A 16,673-nucleotide genomic window follows, 5' to 3' on the forward strand; every position below is an offset into this window, starting at 1 on the left:
TTCTCCCTTCCTCTCGAAGTCCCTTTCCTCTCTTAGGACTTCCTCATCCCTTTCTGTCCTGCCCCTGAATCATCTGGTCAACTCCACAATATTTTTATTTTCAGCTTAGATGGCAGATTTTCATTTTTAAAAATTGACTTGAGGATCAGTCACAGTCTTAGACATTTTAAGCCATTGTCCTCTTCGTTGCTTTTACCTGGGGTGGCTGGAAGTTCCATCCTTTAGAGACGTAGGCTCAGTTTTAGAGATAACACAATTAGAGGGATTGGTTAAGGACAGAACGACAAGGTTGTTTTTATTTTAGAATTCTAGCCTTTGTAAGATTCGTTTCCAAAACTTTATAGTGTAGAATTAGGGATAGGGCCTCATTGTTCAGCTTTGAATAAATGAAGACTAGAACGGGGCATTTTGTGAGGAGATGTGTGCTGCACATTAGCACAATTCAGTGCCTGTCAGGCTGACTCAGACTCAGGATAAGATGTGAGTGAGACCCATTGCGGCAGTAGGGCCATGAGCACCGCAGGTCCTGGTGGCCTTCACGTGTTTGTGGCATACTGAAAGTTAAAAGTTGCTTGCGATGTAGAAAGAAATGAGTTATTTGAATCCAGAGTTGTTCACAAGTATTAACTCTTAGAAAATTATGCCTATACAGTAGAATACAGATGTAAGAATTACTACCAAAACCACACCCGATACCTAAAGATTAACAAGGTTTCATCGCCTATAAAATTTGCATCTCATACTCAGAGGGATTCTGTTCAAATAAATTATTTCCTTTACCCTGTTAGTATCATTGGTTGAAAGTACTGAGAGAACAACCTCCCCCTCCCCCTGCCCTTCCCCCCGAACAATTAAATCCAGGAGATGCACAGTGAGAACCTGCCAGCAATGTGATGAATAGCTGAGTTGATGGTACTGTGCGATCCCTCATGGGGACCCTGGGAGCTCAATCCAGACCCTGGGCCTGGCTCATGAGCCTAATGCCTGTCTCTGTCTGCATGTCTCCATGCTGCAAAATGTCTGACAGAGCTCAGTATGGTCACCATCTATGGAGAGGTGGCTGAAATGTGCGAGGTTTAAAGTTTCTGCCCTGTGGGTATCTGTGTTATCCTGGGTACACATGGTCACCCGAAGCTTGTGTTGCTGTTCTATGTGGCCTGAAAAATCAAACAAACCCCAGAAAACTAGAAAGACAGTCCTCAGCCGCACATGGCCTGGCCTTTAGTGCAGCCACCAGCTACATACTGAGGGGCTGTCATGGAAAGCAGACCAGAAGAGGCAGTTAATCAGCAGTTCCCGGGCCTCTGACTCACTGATGGGGTTTGCACAGCAAGGTGTCACTCACACCAGTTGGAAGTTGGGAAACTGAATAGTATCAGAGTTGGTCTCCACCAACATACCAAGGCACTGGATCCAGTCTACAGTCCACACTGCATGGCAGATTTTACACTAAGCAGAGAACCTTTTTCACCAGGCTTCCACGTGCCCCGGTTCTGCCCCTGCCCTGACTAGGATGTCTACCCATTAAAAAAAAAAGTAACTATAGAATTCATAAGACTTTCAGAACTAAACAACAGCTTTTGTGCTATTTTAAAGCAGCTAACTTTTGTCCCTCGTTACTGGTCTTCCAGTCTGTCATCTGTAGGGAGGGCCTCTTTTGGAGGTGCAGCTGTGGGTGGGTAGGGAAGGGAGGAGGAGAATTGGATTCTTAGAGAGCACTGACGCCTGAGGAGGAGCCAGGGCACAGCTACAGAAGCCCAAGGACAGCAGGAGCCGCTGGGGGCAGGGCCACCTGGGAGGCCTCAGGCCAACATGCTGCTGCACAGCCCTTGCAAGTCTGAGTGTGTGAAGTCCTCTCAATGTTAGCGGTGTGTTCTCTGCAGGGGCCACAACCACACAGGGTGTGTGTGTTTCTGAGATCTGGGCTGTGTCTAGAGACTTCCAGAACCCAGGAGGCACCCCAGGGAAGGAATAGGACCTTAGTTCCACTGTCTCATGTTGCCATCTTAGTGAGCATGTAAATAAACCATTTTCTCCATTGTGAAAACAAGGAAGCATTTGTGAGTATTTTTGGCTACATACTGTTCCCTTCAAGAAAAAGGAGAAAATACAGCTGAATTACAAACCCACCCATTCCCCCACCTGGCAGAAGAATGAAGCTTAGAAGAGTGGGTACAGCTCTGAGTGATAATGCAGAATCAGGGCTCTGGGAGGATGGACAACCTGGAGGGGACATTGCTACCATGGTTCTGTATCTCAGTGGGAATTGTTACTGGGTGGTCCTGTGTCTCAGGAGAAGATTGTCACTGATGGTTCTATGTCTCTGGTGGGAATTGTCACTGCAATTGTTTTATGTCTTGGTGGGAACTGTCTTTGTAAAGTCATTGTGTTTGTTGTACATTTTCATGAGACCTGGAGAAGGTAATTTGCTTGCGAGATCTACCTTTGAAAGATGCTGATGAGTTGGAGAATTATTTGCTGTAGCTCTTTTCAGCCAAGGGCAGGGAAACATTGTGTAGTCAGTTGGTAAGATCCTGGTTTTTCTCTTTGCATTTTGAGTTTAGAGGTGTGTTGTGTTAGTGAAGTTGTCTGGCTTTTACTCACAATATAATGTGTTCTTCTAATTGGGACAACATGGCAAAACAGGAAGACAGTGCACAATGAGTGGAGGTCAAGGTCACTGTGGACCTTGGGAAGCCCTCATCCTGTGCAGCAGAAGGAGAGAGCAGGACAAGTGGGCACATGGCCTCTGATGACTGTGATGGGGGTTTCAGATCTGTGCTCCTCAGCTCCCTGTGTATGTGGTCACATCTGAAATGCGTGCTTACCAAGAAAACAAATTCATCCACAAATATATACTCATTGACCACAACAGGTCACGCATAGAAAACAGCTGCTGTTCCAAGCAAGGCTAGGTCAAAGGGTATGATTCAACATGGCAGTAACATTTGACATTCAGTACTCATGCTCTTAGAAGAGTCATTGGTCTAGTCTTGTTTCCACATTTTAAGAACAGTGGGAATGCTAGGTTGGGTCTTTGGAAGTGGTGGAATGCCCCCATGTTTTGTGGATTCCCAGGAGTGGTCCTGAGCACCAGTGGCAAGCCATGAAGCAGGCACTGGGAGCTGAGTGCCCTCAGGGCCTTCCTCCTCAGGCCGGGATTGGAAGAAAGTGAGTGCAGAAGTCCATACCCGCAGAGTGGGATGGAGAGGAGGGCTATGATTGGGGAGGGTGACTCCTGGCTTCTGCAGGTGGATAGGGAAGGGAGGAACAGTGGCCAGGGCAGTGGGCACAGCTAGGGTATGCACAGGTCAGAGTCTGAGGCTGTTGTCATCTTGCTGAAGGGGACCCAGTGCCCAGGGAGGTGTGGGCCTGAGCATGGACTGAAACTGGGGGTGGGGTCTGGGGGTGGTTGTAATAATTCAGTTGTTTGAGAACACACTGCTGGCAGCACCTGGCTCTACCCCCCACCCCCCCATTTCTGTCTTCTTCACCAAGCAGGTTCTAACAGTCAGACAGGAAAGGGCTCCTGCTCAGAGTTTTCAGAGATGGAGTTGACACTTGAGTGGGACACAGTTTTGTAACATGAGTCTGGGTCCAGGGTAAGGTCGCTACTCCAGCTTGAATTGGGGTTTGTTGGGTATGGGGAGGGAACCGCCTACTTACAGCCCAGTCCTTCACCTGCCATCCCAAACAAAGAACGGCCCAAAAAACTCCATCTGTTGACACAGCACCCCCAGTTCACTTCTCTACTTAGGAGTTCACAGAAAACCCACAGTAGCCTCTAGATCTGACCCCTAATCACATGTGTACATCCAGTATCTCCAGATTTGCAAAGACAACCAGCAACACGAGAACACTAAGGAGCCATAGACCTAGGAGTAACCAAAAGAAAATTTAAAAAGTAATTGTTACTCTCAGAACAATTTCTTAAAAACTGTGTGTTCATAATGCAAGAACGGGATAGCATTTAAGTACAGGAGGAGAACAAAAAAGATATTGACATGTGATTGCTGAACTTAAAATCCCACATAAAAGATGGAATGTAGGTTCAAACAAGTCTTCCAGAACACATCTCAAAAGCACAGAGCTGGAGAAGTGCAAAGGGGAGATAAGAGTCACAGATAATGAGCTGAGGAGGACAACATCTGACAAGTGGGAGTTTCAGAGAGAAACGGAAGTGTGAGTGGTGACTTAAAAATAACAGAGGAAATGTTCCCAGGGCAGAAGGGTGACATGACTCATCAGACTGAAGCCACCGCAGCCAAGGAAGCTGGGGTGGCAACAAGCGGAGGTGACCTCAGAGCCCTGGGACCAAGGACATCAAGGCCTCTGGAAAGGAGAGACCTCCCACCTGGTAAGGGCCCCGAGTTGACCTGCTGGAAGACACAGGACAGTTGCAAGGTCCTGTTGTAAAATGGCAATGTGAAATGATACTTAACCCCTCGTCCTCTAGGAAAACAAAGACGAGGAGAAAGCAACCAGGCCACACCTGTGAATCTGACTTGCAGTCGAGGCAGATGGGTCAGAGGGCTCAGGACAGGTCCCTCACATGCCCATGGAGGACAGAATGTGGGTACACCAGGGGTTTTCTTGGGCCTCTTTGACACAAAAAGAAGTAGAGCTTGGCTAGGGATATAGCCTAGCACATGTGAAGCCCTGAGTTCCAACCCCAGCCACACACACACACATGGCCAGGCATGGTGGTACATTCCTGTAATCCCAGCTAGTTGCAAGGTGGCAATCAGGAGGATTGAGATTCAAAGTCAGTTGGGCAAAAAGTCAGTGAGACCCCCATCTCAACAAATGAGTGTCCATCTGTGACAAGTGCACAGATGCACTGTGAGTTCTTTAGAGGGAAGCTGCCATGACCAGAAACTGTACTGAGCCATGCTGCCAAGACAAGGGTACCTGAGTCCTCCCCACAACACGTGCCAGTCAGTGAGTGCAGCTCACCTGGTGGAGGACAAGATGTGGGGTCTAGAAGTATGGAAAGCACCTGGGGTAATCAGAGGGTTGCAGAAGACAGGCAGTAAAGTCATGTCACTGTTTCCAACTGGACAAAGTGAAGAATCCAAACAGCCACTAAAGTAGCTGATAAAAAGAATACAGGTGTGGTGGCTTACATCTATAATCCCAGCTACTCAGGAGGTGAAAATCAGGAGGATTGTGGTTCAAGGTCAGCTCAGACAAAAAGTTAGTGAGACTCCATCTCAATCAACGAGCATGGTGGTGCTTGCCCCTGGTTTTAGCTACTGGGAAGCATAGGTAGGAGGATTGAGGTCACGTCCACTCTGGGCAAAAAAAGGAGACCTTACCTGAAAAACAACTAGAGCAAAAATGTGCTGGAAGTGTGGCTGAAGTGGTAGGTTACCTGCCTAGCTATCATAAGGACCTGAGTTCAAACCCCAGTACCACCAAAAAACTAATGGCATTCACTGGCATTGAGGGCGCTCTTGAGCTGGTGACAGAGTTGGGGGTCCCCTTCTCACATTCCCCTGTACTATTTAAACTCTGTGCCAGGTATGTGTGGAATGTAGAAAAGCAACTCATAACAAGGCTATGAAAAACAATAGCTGAGTGGAGGCCATAGACTGTAGCATTGGTTTTAACCTTTTCTCCTCAAACCCTCACTAAAATGACGCAAAGGAATTAAAATACACACAGAGCCAGAGCCAGAGCCAGAAAGGAGGGCATGAGGGAGGCCTCCAGCACGTGAGAGACAGACATTTTTCTGGAAGCTTGAGAATGGGTCATGGAGCAATGCTCCATCCCAGGAGGCCCTCTGGCCTAGACTCTGTGAGGGGGGCAAAGACACTTAGACCCCAGCCATAGCCACTTGGTCCTCAGGTGCAGCTTTTCCAGAGGAAGTTAACTAAATTCACCGCTCAGACAGAGAAATCTGCCGGACCTTGGCTAAAATGGACAGTTAGCAGGGCAGGAGAACACCATGTGGGACCCACCCTGGACCCCCTCCTCTGTACTCCTTAGTATGTTTTAACCAAGTGTGCACTGTTTTTTTTTTTTTTAAACATCAGGCACTTGGAGCAAGCTTTCCCAGCCCTGGCCCAACCGTGCTCTGAGATCCCCTTCCTCTTCTCTGGCGTGGGAGCAGAGGGCTGTCCCCTTCCTGAGGGTTCCCTGACCCCCTGCACTGTGCAGACCCTGATAGGCTCAGTGCAGCCCAGCTGCACAGCACCTGCCTGATAGCTATGCCCTGGACTCCAATCCACAACTGGAAAAAAATTATTTTTATTACACACAGCATTTTAAGACAATAATCATGACTGACCAGCAAACTTTTACAAATTTTACATAATCTTTAGAATATTTATGTAAATAACATGTCACACATCATTGTAAAATGTCACTCATTTCACCATTCACTTTTCACTTAAAAGGCTAAAACATGGATCTCAAAAATTTAATTCTTTCTATCTCCTGTACAACTATAATGTGCTAATAAATAAAAAGATTTTTAAAAATGAGAACGGTGATAGATAGAAAAAATAAAATTTTTAAAAATTTAATTCTTTCAAGACCCCATTTTCCTGAGTAAACAAAAACTTAAAGACATGCCCAAAACACAAGAAATTCTTAATAGGACACAAAATCTGTTTCTAGGGCAGTTCTAGTAAAATGTACTGCCAAATCAATATTTTAAGAAAACCTTATTGATTTAAACATAAAGAATTAAATTCTGGTTTTATGTCAGTGTGTTGGTGTTCAATTTTTAGAAAACCCTACAAATAATGTTTTCTGTTGTCGCCAGCTTGAACACACACAACTCTTGTTGCCTAAGATGCATCCTTCACAAACCTTTGCAGTGCTCAGGGCCTCTGTGACCTAAACCTTTAGTCTTGCTCTGTCTTTTTCTCCCATTCTGGAACAATCCAGTCACTGCCTTTGATGTTTGGAGGCTGGGATTTCCTACTTGCTTAGGAAACCTTCAGCCAACAGGTGAGCAAGCTGCCTTGGCTTACTGAGGACAGGTAGCCGTTGGAAGGGAACCTGTCGTTCCCTATCCTATAAGGCCTCATACTAGCCATCCTACCTCAGGACCATGAGAAATGACTCAGGGCACTTGACACCACCAGGTTGATGGTGGTTTGTTACAGAACTGATTAAAACGTCTTGTTTGAAAAGTTAACAAATAAAACTACAGCTGCCCAATGCAGAGAGTCAAGAAATGGAAATGGCTCTCTTCATGGTGCAAAAGGTCAAAACTTTATGTAAAACTTCAGGCTAAGATCCAAAGATGTGAAGTTCATAAAATTCATCTTTAGCTAGGAAGCACAATGGTCTGTGAAAGTTTTTTTTTTCCTTTTATTTATTTATTTATCTATTTTTTTCTATTTAAATGGCTACCTCTTTAAGCTGGGCGTATAATCTAGCACTCAGGAGACGGAAGCAGGAGGCTCCAGTGTCCAAGGCCAGTCTGGGCTACATAGTGAGACCCTGTCTCAAAAAACAAAAGCAAGCAAAGTCCTCTTCAAAAGAGAGAAAATTTCTTATAAACAAGTCAGATCAGAGTTGGCACTCGCTCTGTTACCTCCTCTCAAGGAATCTGTCCTGAAAAGGCAAAGTTCTGCTCAGTTAGCACTAGAAGTTTAACGCAACACGGGGCTGAAGACCTCAGGCCAGTGGTTCCAAGTGTGGTCCCAGGCGAGGTGACTTGTCTCCTGCCCCCATGGTAAAGCGAACAGCCCCACTTTCCAGGAACCCCTCAGTGCCTGGCAAGCTGAGGCTCCTGGTCATTGTTTCAGGGGAGATGGGCAAGTTCTTATTCCTCACCCAAGAAAGAACTCAGGAGTGGACATACAGAGGAGTCTTTAACAGAGCTGATTTATTTAAGTAAAAGCTAAATTTTATTTTGGCAGTACTGGGGTTTGAACTCAGGGCTTCATGCTTACTAGGCAGGTGAGACACACCTCCAACCTTTATTGCTGTGGTTATTTTTGAGACAGGGTCTCGCTTTTTGCCATCTTGGACCAGGATCCTCCTATTTTATCTTCCTGTAAAATTGGGATGACAGGCATGCACCACCATGCCCAAATATTGTTTGAGATGGGGTTTCACAAACTTTTTGCCCAGGATGGTCTGGAACTGCAATTTTCCCAATCTCAGCTTCCTGAGTAGCTGGAATGACAGGTACAAGCCACAAGCACCCAGCTAGATTTTATTACCACAGAAGTGATTACGAAGCAATAGAACACCCCAAGGGAAATGGAGGCAGGCACCCTAACTAAACAATCAAGTGTGCCAAGTTCTGGTCTTGGGCACTTCTATGGATGGGACTTAATAACTACACTAAGGATACATACATAATTGTGGACTTTTCCAAGAAATGGGAGGGCATTTCCAAGAACTGAGGCATGGGGAGTGTCCTCAAGCCATGACGGCAAATCGAGAGGAGATGAGTGCACAAAATTGGAACTAAAATGAGATGTGAGGCCTCTGGCTGACCTCTAGAGTTGAGAAAATCTGTGTTGTTGGTGGGGACCACTGGCTGCCATACCAAGAAGTAGCCTCAACCATAGTCACTGTTACTACAGGACAGTGGTGGAGCAGGATGGTTGGGAAAATTAACCCAAATACCGTGCTGCACCTGTTCCCTGGCAACTTTGTATTATTGTATTTTCCTTTCTTCTTCAGCCCCATCCTAGGGCCGATAGCAAAGCACCTCTCAGAACCTGACAGATGTGCACAATGTGGACCCCTGCTAAGACTCAGTGCTCTGCATTGTCAGAGCTCTGCATATGTCAGTGTGACATAGCTAAGGGCTGAAGAGTTGCTCCCTGAGGCTCAAGGGGTGACATTCTGGGGTTGTCCTCCTTCCCAGCAGGTGGCACAGTCTTGCTTCTGTTAGAAAGCCCAGGTGTGATGGGCTCACAAAGTACTCAGAGCTAGGCAGCCTGTCAGCAGTGACCTGCCCAAGAGAGCCCTGGGGAGCTGCGGTGTGCGATTTGAAAGAATGGAGGCTCTCAGCCCCAGCAGCGCTGAGATGGTAAACCCACAGGGAGAAAAGGGCGGTATTGTGAAATCCAGCGCTGTTTAACATTTTCTGTGCTGTGCAGAAGGTGTGACAGTGATGCCAGCACAGTGTGCAGGGTTTCTGACATGCTTCCTCTGAATTGAGAGGAAGTGAGGTGTGCTTGTGTGATCAAGAACATGACCTTGTTATTCTTTTCTTACAGAGGTACACTGAGGCCAAGCAAAGACAGTGGCCGTCAGTTTCTCCTGCATCTCTAAAAAAAATCATACGTGTTAGTTACTTTTCACCACTATGACAAATACCTGAGAAAGGAACTTTTTGTTTTTTGACCCTGGGGTTTGAACTCAAGGCCTCATACTGGCTAGGCAGGCACTCTACCACTAAGCCATGCTCTGGTTGTTTTTGAGATAAGTAGGGTTTTGCTTTATGCCTGAGCCAGCCTGGACCACAATCCTCCTGTTTATACTTCCCACATAGCTAGGATGACAGGTGTGGACTACCACACCCAGCTTTTATTGAGATGGGGGTCTCATGAACTTTGTGTCCAGGTTGGCGTTGAACCTCCGTCTTCTCAATCTCTCTGCCTTCCATGTCGCTAAGCTAGGATTACAGGCAAGCCCTGAGAAACAATTTAAGAGAGGAAAGATTTAATTTTGCTTACAGTTCAGAGGTTTCAGTCAGTGGTCACTTGGCTCTGCTGCTTCTGGGTCCGTGCATGGTGAGGCAGAGCATCATGGCAGAGAGCACATGGTGGAGCAAAGCTGCTCACCTCAGAGACAGACAGGAAGGGCCCAGGGACAAGATAGATCCTTCAAAGGCACACCCCAGTGACCTTCTCAACGGGCCCCACCTCCTAATACCCATTCACTATGAACTCCTCAATGGGTCAATCCACTGATGAGGTTAGTGCCCTCAAACCTTCAACACATCAGCCTTTTGGAGGGACATAGAGGGACATTTCACAACACCATACATCATAGTCTCTGTCTACTCCCCAAGAAACTGCCCCATGTGATATCATCTTGTGAGAACTCCAGGTGCAACTTCTGAGAGCAACTGGCCATTGGGCCACTGTACACAATTACTGTAGCTGCAGGCAGGGAATGAGGCTGCCAGTGGCTAGGTTTGCCTCTGCTGTACCTTGTGCCCTGAAAGAAGCTGGGTGGGTCTCAGCCACTTTGTGGGCCTGCCAGGGATACATGCAAACCTGCAAGTCCACACTGGCAGTGCTAAACAGGTCACTTGGTCAGGAGTTGTGAGTTTGCTGTTCACTCAGTGCACTGCATGGTATCTGCCACACACTGCACTGTTCTCATCAGCTCCCACCATCCTGGAAGAAAAGTAAGTTGGACTCCAGGCCTCTCTGAGTCCTGAAAATACACCTTGTAGCTTGTCCTGGTGCCAGCCACAGCAGGAGTGCTGAGAAGGGATGGCACACAGGTGCCAGTGCTCCGAATCCAGCCAGCTCCGAGAGTCTGGCAGAAAAGTCAGGTTTGCAAGTGCGCTGTGAACGTGGCTAGGAGTTTCTAAAAACTGTTAGCAAGTGTGAGGACAGCCAGGAATAAAATGCTGATTCCAGAGTCTCGTTTGGAGGTGGGCAGCCGCCTCTGCTTTCTTGTGTATGAACCCTCTGGCTTGTAACATGTCCTCACCTCAGGTCTTCCCAACTGCGCTTTTAGCTCTGCACTGAGGGCTGGAGAGGGGTTCTGGGCAGGCTACATACAAGGCTGCCCCCTCGTCCACCCAGCTAACTTCTGTGGTCTTTTTCATTGCATGGATCAGGCCTGGCCACCAGGTCTAGAAGAGCTGCTGAGAGAAAAATGTTCTTCTCAGCCACTACAGGGCCATGGATCTTAACTCTTATCTTGATCCACCTTTAATTCCCATTGGTTCTTTTTAGCTTCTAATTAAGCCGCTTGCTTGGATGGACAGGTAAGTCAGCTGTGTGTGTGTGTGTGTGTGTGTGTGTGTGTGCGCGCACACGCACAAATGCACATGAGTGTGTGCAGGAACTCAGAGGCAGACAGCATCTGCTCTGAGCTTGGCGGGAACTTTTTTCCCCAGACCCACAAGGGGCTGTCACACTGTCAGGAGACATGAGCTCCAGCTGTGGGAACTTCCAGGACAGTGAGCACCAAGCATGCTTGATCTAGGTCACTTTGAAAGCCAGGATTCAGCATCCCTGGATTTCAGGTCATTCTGTCTCAGATCTGAATTCACCATGGTTTAGAAACTACAGTGCATGAAGTTGAAAATCAAGCAAATATAAGGCTTGAGTTTTGATGCTCAGAGTGAACAAAAAGTTCCCCATTGGAAGCCAGAGCTCCCCCTGACTCCCACCCATGCCAGAGGACTGCTGTGTCCAGCTCCTGGAACAGGCTGTGCCCACAGGAGCCCTGCACTGTGCACATGGGGACCAGCAGAGCCCACAGGTGGCAAACGCCCAGAGTCGGCCCTCGGCCCCATCAGAACTGTGGTTGTTTCTGTCAGGTAGAGGAATTGGTTAGCCTGCAGCAGATTCCCAGGTATTTGAGAAGAAAACTGCATAAGAGCAACGATTGCAAAGTGAGAATTTACTAGAACATGGCTGTCTTCACCTCATGAGACTTGGAATGAAGGACAAAAAGTAATCAAATACACACAAAACAGACCGAGGAAGTAACAAATCTTACCAAGAAACACAGAGAAGGGTGACAGGAGAGAGTGGATGGTATCCATTATTTGCTATCAGGTGATTCGGGAAACCCTTCTAACAGAGATCATCGGAGCAGAGGACCAGAGGAAGAAGAGAGAGCAGCAGAGTTACCTCGGGACAGAGCATTCCCACAGAAGCAACAGCTAGTGCAAAGGTCCTGAGGCAGAAGAGACCTGCAACTATTGAAGGACTAGCAAGTAGGCCAGTGGGCCTGGAGTGTGAGAAACAGGGTGGGAAGGAAGGCAGAAGAGCAGAGCCTCTTTGTTCAGTGTCTGTCTGTGTGACAGGACAGTCCAAGTTCTTAGCAGTGACAGGGCCCGGAGCCATTACAAGGGCAGGGTAACATCACAGCAGTTAGTTAATTTACCACCTCATATTTACGCTCTGAGCCTCTTACTGTGAGGCAAAACTTAGCTAGAGTTATAGGTTATTCGGCTTCGAGGCCTCCCGCCACCCCAATACCCAAACACAGCGTTTTGCTCAAGAGTCTTATGTGTACTGTGAGCCCGCCACCTGGCTGCTTTTCCTTTTTCTCTCTCTGCTCTATCAAGCTGCTTGTCTCTGCAGCTAACCATTGGCCAACTCTGCCCTGCAGTCAGCAGGAGAGGCAGGAGAGCATCAGGCAGGGAGCATGTGAGAGCCTTTGTCCACCCTACTCAAGCTCGGCAAATGCAGGTGGAGAACTGTGTCAGCAGTGGACTCTGGGTCTTCAAAGGGAGGAAGTAAGCAGAGCCCAGCACCAGCAAGCCCAAGTCCCCAGGGCCCCTCAGTGACTTTTGTGGATGGCACTGGGGACACTGGGTACCTTTGGCAGGTGCCTGGGGGATTCTTGATGCCCACTGCATAATGGCAGAGGGCAGATGGCAGCTGCTGCAGGGAGGGTATGGAGCTCTGCTGTCCATCTTTGCATCACCTGTGCAGCATGAATAATGAGCACAAGGTCGAGGCCGCAGGAGGTAGGGCCAGAATGTGTGAGCAGCTGTTGCAGAGAGGTGAGCTTGGAAGCTGTTCTTTCAAATTCTCCTCTTCTGCCTTCATAGCAGTCAGAGCTGGTGGTGGGAGAAAAATACTTAAAAATACTGTTGGGAGGCACATTTTGCAAGGGGGTGAGAACCCTGCAGGCCAGCAACCCATTCTTCCCTACTGGAGGTACCCACCTTCGAGGAAGGGCACGCTCCCCTGTCCTACCTTCCTGTCAGTACTCTCAGCTTTCCAATCCCCCCAGAGATTTCTAGGGTGAATTAAAAGGGATGAAAAGAATCATGCAACAGCTGTTCAGGGACAAAAGGCAAGATGCCGGTGCCCTGACCTCTGAGGGCTAGCCAGCTCAGTTCCCAGGTAGAGCCCAGTCTGTCTCACCAGCACAGCAGACCAGCTTCCATGGTTCTGGGGCTCCTGAAGGAGTCCAGCTGTCCTACCCTGCATGCATCCAGTTTTGAATGGGGTGGGAAGGGCCTACCTCTACCTACAGAACCCCGAGGCTCAGGCTGTGCATCCAGGATCCTCACCTCTGCGATAGGCCCAAGATTAGGAAGCAGGACCTTGTAAGAGGTCAGTGCTACACTGTGCCCCAACAAGAGGACTCTCAGACCCAGCACTGGCTGCACAAGGGCCCAGGCTCCCCTGCATACCTCAGACTCTCCACAGATGGGGTGGGGTGTGGACCAGCTTGAATGGCATCTCTACCATCCTGCACTGGTGAAGGCTTGGTGAAGGGCTCAGAGACCAGAGGGATGTAGGGTAGAGTGTCATGGGAGGAGGCATGGCCGTTCTGTCTGCAGCATTTTCACCACACAGGATGCTATAGGCCCGACAGTGCAAGTCCTATTATTTTACAAACTCTGTAAGCTTATTAATCATATTTAAATAATGAGTCTATTTAACCATCTGCTAATGGATTCCTGACAGGCATCTCCAGCACACCAGCGACTCACTATCAAGTTGAGAGTCCTGAAATCAATTTTCTTAAAGTTAAATAAACCAGATTATCCTAAGTGAAGCTAGAATAGAATTAAGCTATAATGCTTTGTCATGCTACTTAGGACACCATTGCTTCATTAACTCTGTGTGTGGATTGGCTGCAACTGAAATACGTTTGCCTCATGGTCCTTTAACATGAGTTTGAGCTGCTCTGGACTCAACATCTTAGCTCCTCTCCATCCAGGGCTGGGCAGGATGCCTGTGTGTCACCATCACTGAGGTGGCCCAAGGTCTCAGAGGCCAGAGTGATGTGAAATGTTCAATAAGGGGGTAAAGGAGGGAACGCAAAGGAGGGAAAGGGGGAGAGGGGGTGGCAGAGAGAGGGATAGAGAGACAAGTATGCAGCTGGGGCCAGGCTGGCTGGGAGGAACCCCTGGTCCTGGGCTCCTCCCATTGTGGGTCCCACTGTGGCTTCCCACCTACAGTGAATTTCCTGATCAGACTGTCAGAGCCAGGGCAGCCAGAGCCCACAAGACCTCAGCCTTCCTCTGTGACATCAAGGTGTCGATACCACAACGGACTCTGCCCTGCAAGGTGAGTAAACATGAGGCCGCGCCCTTCCTGTGCAGGGAGGTTTTGGTTTCCCACTGAAAGGACTTGGCCTCTGGGGCTGCAGCAAGATGAAGAGGGCATCACCTTTTGCTTTTGAACATTGTATGCGAGGTAAGTGTGGGCTCACATGCAGTTGTAATGAATAAAACAGACTCTGTGGCCCTTCTCCCAGTGTCCCTCAAGGTAACATCTTGCAAACACAGTGCCAGAATTGCCTCTGATAGAGGCCATTGGCCCACTGAGGTTGTCCGCTATGCGTGTGTGTGCAATGTGAGAGCATTGTGTGAGTGTGAACACCTGTGAGCATGAGTGCGAGTGCATCGAGTATGTGTATAGACATGTTTGTGAGCATATGTAAACACGTGAACATGTGTGTGAGCATGTGTGAACACACATGAGCATGTGATCAAGCACTGGTATGAATATGTGCAAGCATATGTGAACGTGTTCACACGTGTGTGTGGACATATGATCACAAGTTTGTATCATGTGCAAACATGTGAGTGTTCAAACACGTGTAAGCATTGGGACACAAGTATGGGGCTGTGTGAGAACATGTATGCGGGTGTGTAAGCACATGTGGGTTGTGTAACTGTGTGGATGTGATCATATGTGTGTGAGTGGGTGTGAGCATGCATGTGTGAGCACGTGTGTTCCCTGGCCTGGGCAGTTTCATCACATGTGTAACTTCATGTGAGATTCAGGGGTCCCTCCTGCCCCTCTTCAAAGCCCCCTTGCCTGACAGCCACTCCTGCCTCCACCTGTCTGGAACCATTTGGAAGAAGTTGTGCAAATGGGCAGATGGTGGCCACCTCTGAGATTGCCTCTCTGCACTCAGCCTGGTTCCTTGAGCTTCCTCCACACTGTGAGCACTAGGCTGTCCGTCTGTTCATGGAGTGGTGTTCCTGCTGTCTGCTCAGCCACCCACCAGCTGAAGAAGCGGTCCAAGGTCATTTCCAGTTTGAATTGCTACTGTGAAGCTGCTGTGACCACTTGCTTGGTGTGCATAGTGTCCTTGGAAGGACATCTTCTCCCTGCGGTGGGCAGAACAGGTCATGGGTGGAGTGTGGGAGGATGGGTCTCTGCCTGCCTCCCTCTGACTGGCCCAGGAGCCCAGGGCAGCTGAGGAGTTGCTGAACTCTCCCAACCCAGAGCCTCCACTGTGCTTGGGAGAACATTGAGCAGGAGGAGATGCCAGCTTTCTGGATATGGAACCCATTGCGGTGCCTCACCAGCTTCTTCCAGCAAACACACCTGCGCTGAGCATGGCAGGCGGAGCCAGAGAAGAGGAGAAAGGTGCCCTGGCTCTGGGGAAAAGTAACAATGCTGTTATTCTTGCAAAAGCACTGCCAGACTACTGTTCCTTGCTGACCAGAGCTGGTCCAGGTGCTCTGCACTAGCCACTGGCCAGCACTAGCTCACAGCTGGATAGCCCAGCTAGCAGACAGAGTTCAGGGATGGTATACAAGAGTTCACAGGGAAGAAAGAGTAACAGGAGTTGTGCTGCAGGCAGCTGCAAACACACTAAAGACAGGGTCCACCCACTGTTTTTCACATACAAGGCTGTTTACTGCTGTTAGTGATGAAGAATTAATTAACGTCCAGGCTGTGCCTGCTCCTGGTGCCACATATACCTGCCCTAGGTGTTCTTCCCGCTCCTTCACTCACCCCAGAGGATGCTTGGGGTTAGGTTAGGGTTGCAATGTCTTCTCTGCCAGTCCATCCTCTACTCTCCTTAAAGCCAGGAGGAGCAGCCAAGGCCAAAGAGGTGGTGCCCTGGCCTGAGCAGGGCAATGCCCAAGGGCTAGGTCCTCAGTCTCCCCAAAGCCATCTCCTCCAAGAACATGGACCTTGGACTTCTTGCAAAGGCAGTTGCTGTGGTTTCATCTGGGATTCTCTCTCTGTGTCTCTCTCAGGCCTCTTCACGGTAGTTCTCCCAGAGACTTCACAGAGACCAACAAGTTCTCCACCGCCCAAGGCATCTGTGCAGGATGGCCAGTTGAGGCTGTGCCATGATGAGTGTCTTTTCTGTCTCACAGGGCTGCCTGCCAGGTCCTAGACAGGTAAGACTCAATAGAGGTTTGTTAAGTAGACGAATTGCCAAACAGAGCAAGCTGTATATAAGTATCAATAGAACCTTGAAAATAACAAGGAAAAATAAAAATACTCATGCTGTAGTGATGGACACACAAGTAGGTTTGTCCTTTTAAAGCTTTCTTTCTTTCTTTCTTTTTACTGCTATGGTGGGTCTCTTAATCTAAGGTTTTATAAAAGAAGCCACTCTTAACTGACCATTGACAATATGCATTCTGCCCGATTTGGACAAAGCTTAGGAACAGTCTGGGACTTTTCACTGCATTTATCCGGCATCTCTAGCATCTGGTTCCTTGGACAGGATGCATCTGCAGTCAGTGCAGGACTTCCTATAGCTCCAGGGTCCTCATGTTCCTT

At 48.4% G+C, this 16,673-nt stretch overlaps 1 long non-coding RNA gene across 1 annotated transcript; it reads left to right on the forward strand.

The window, feature by feature from the left end:
* The first annotated feature begins 4,235 nt into the window (after positions 1–4,235).
* LOC141411415 (uncharacterized) lies at positions 4,236–16,406 on the forward strand. The gene is made up of 3 exons (XR_012436123.1): positions 4,236–4,357; positions 14,096–14,204; positions 16,139–16,406. It is a non-coding gene; the product is annotated as an uncharacterized lncRNA (long non-coding RNA).
* Positions 16,407–16,673: the final 267 nt, after the last annotated feature.

This window comes from Castor canadensis, chromosome 10 (assembly GCF_047511655.1).
Source record: "Castor canadensis chromosome 10, mCasCan1.hap1v2, whole genome shotgun sequence".
In the NCBI taxonomy this organism is placed as follows: Eukaryota; Metazoa; Chordata; class Mammalia; order Rodentia; family Castoridae; genus Castor; species Castor canadensis.